This window comes from Schistocerca americana, chromosome X (genome assembly GCF_021461395.2).
Source record: "Schistocerca americana isolate TAMUIC-IGC-003095 chromosome X, iqSchAmer2.1, whole genome shotgun sequence".
NCBI lineage: Eukaryota > Metazoa > Arthropoda > Insecta > Orthoptera > Acrididae > Schistocerca > Schistocerca americana.
This window is the reverse complement of record NC_060130.1, coordinates 812749488-812751808: the sequence shown is the minus strand read 5'-3', so window position 1 is coordinate 812751808 and position 2321 is coordinate 812749488. Positions and strand designations below refer to the sequence as shown.

Below are 2321 nucleotides of genomic sequence, written 5' to 3'. Positions count from 1 at the left end.
GGACCAGCAAGCTATTAAGCAAGTACTCATAATTTTTAAGTTAATTAGTTGAGTTCTTTTGAGGCTCAGCAAACAATGTCTGCACTTGATGCTGATCATGCGAAAGTCTCTCTGGATTTCGTTGCCGGCCGGTGTGGCCGAGCGGCTCTAGGCGCTACAGTCTGGAACAGCGCGACCGCTATGGTCGCAGGTTCGAATCCTGCCTCGGGCATGGGTGTGTGTGATGTCCTTAGGTTAGTTAGGTTTAAGTAGTTCTAAGTTCTAGGTGACTGATGACCTCAGAAGTTAAGTCCCATAGTGCTCAGAGCCATTTGAACCATTTGATTTCGTAACTATTTTATATCGATGTTACACCATTTTACACAACTGTGTTGTGGCTTGGGATATGGGACCGATGGTCTTCAGTCGTTCGATACACAGTTACGTACTTTGTTTAATGTCTTACCTACAATTATCTTATTAGTATCAGACAGTGTTTCAGATTCCTCGCCAGCCTGAGTATAACTGGTGAGAGAAATATACTGAAGTCGCAGCTTGTTCCTCTGCGAGGCTGACGTAAGACTGTTGTAAATACCCCGGCCTAGTACTTGCCAGTCAGTCTCGTTTTAGTATCTGAAGCCTTTAGTTACGCGTCATCCAACAGTAGAGTTTTGACATTGCGTGTTACACATTTGTGATTTGGTTTGCTCCGTGGACTGTTGTATATGCTTAAGACGACTTTACTATGATCTGGTTAGCCATTCAGCTCGTGAAAAGGCCCTCATCGACCTCAGGAACCTCCTCTTGGTTCCACCGGTCTCTGCCTTACCGCCGGTCGAGTGACTATAAAAAATGGTTCAAATGGCTCTGAGCACTATGGGACTTAACTGCTGAGGTCATTAGTCCCCTAGAACTTAGAACTAGTTAAACCTAACTAACCTAAGGACATCACAAACATCCATGCCCGAGGCAGGATTCGAACCTGCTACCGTAGCGGTCTTGCGGTTCCAGACTGCAGCGCCTTTAACCGCACGGCCACTTCGGCCGGCGAGTGACTATAAATTGGGTGCTATCGGCGCCGAGTAGGATAGAGAAATCAAAAATCTTTGCCTCTATATTACACTAAAAAATCGGCAAAACAGCGGGAATATCGACATCACGTATTGTGTTTTTTATTTTGAAGAAAAGTTAAGAGGATTTGAAGGAACGAACGAAGATTAGGATTCTTGGCCCCTTCGATGACAAGGCAATTAGAATCGGAACACAAGCCCAGATTGGGGAAGGATTAACAGTTAAATCTGTCCTCTCCAAAGAAACCATTGAGGCGTTTACCTTAAGCGATTTAGGGAACCCGTAGAAAACCCCAGTCTGGGCATCCTGACAAGGATCTGAAGCTCCTTCGTAACAAATGGAAATCCAGTTTCCCGTCCACTCTTCAACGTGCGGAACAAAAGTCTATTAACCGCAGAATTATAACACAAAGTGTAGTCGAATGAGGCAAAGTCATGTTGCCAAGTGAGTGACTAGCAGGACCGTCAAAGACTACTTGAAAACCTAAGTGAACGGCGTCACAGCCCCATAAAACAATAGCGAACTAGCAAAGTATTCAGAACTGTTCCTTTCAAGTAGCTAAAATACATAATTTATTGAGGTCCACGTCAGATACACGATAGGCAAAATGAAAGTTGTCTGGAAAATATTTATGACTGACATGTAATTATATATACGAAGACAGTAACTTGTTCGCGAAAGAACAGTTACTGTTAATGACCGTGCAGCTTTTCCCTGGAATAAATTACGACTAACTGAAAACCTCAGCTGCCGACAGGTGTTGTTGATATACCTCGATGTGGACAGCTGAAAATGTCTGCCCCGACCGGGACTCGAACCCGGGACCTCCTGCTTACATGGCAGACGCTCTATCGATCTGAGCCACCGAGGACACAGATGAATAGCGCGATTGCAGGGACTTATCCCTTGCACGCTTCCCGTGAGACTCAAATTCCCGACTGTCCACAATTCTACATATGTATTGTAGCTCAGATGGATAGAGCGTCTGCCATGTAAGCAGGATAGAGCCAAGGGTCGTAACACATCTGAAATGTAACGTCCACTGTTCAAAGTGCCGTCAATGCAAACAAGAGGTGACCGAGACGTGTAACCAATGGCAACCCATATCATCACGCCGGGTGATACACCAGTATGGCGATGACGAATACACGCTTCCAATGTGCGTTCACCACGAAGTCGCCAAACACGGATGCGACCATCGCGATGCTGTAAACAGAACATGGATTCATCCGAAAAAATGACGTTTTACCATTCGTACACCCACGTTCGTC

General features: G+C 45.4%; 1 non-coding gene across 1 annotated transcript; it reads right to left on the bottom strand.

Annotated features, from left to right (window-relative positions):
* Positions 1-1847: 1847 nt before the first annotated feature.
* Positions 1848-1921, bottom strand: Trnat-ugu. The gene has a single exon. It is a non-coding gene; the product is annotated as a tRNA-Thr (tRNA).
* Between the last annotated feature and the right edge of the window lie 400 nt (positions 1922-2321).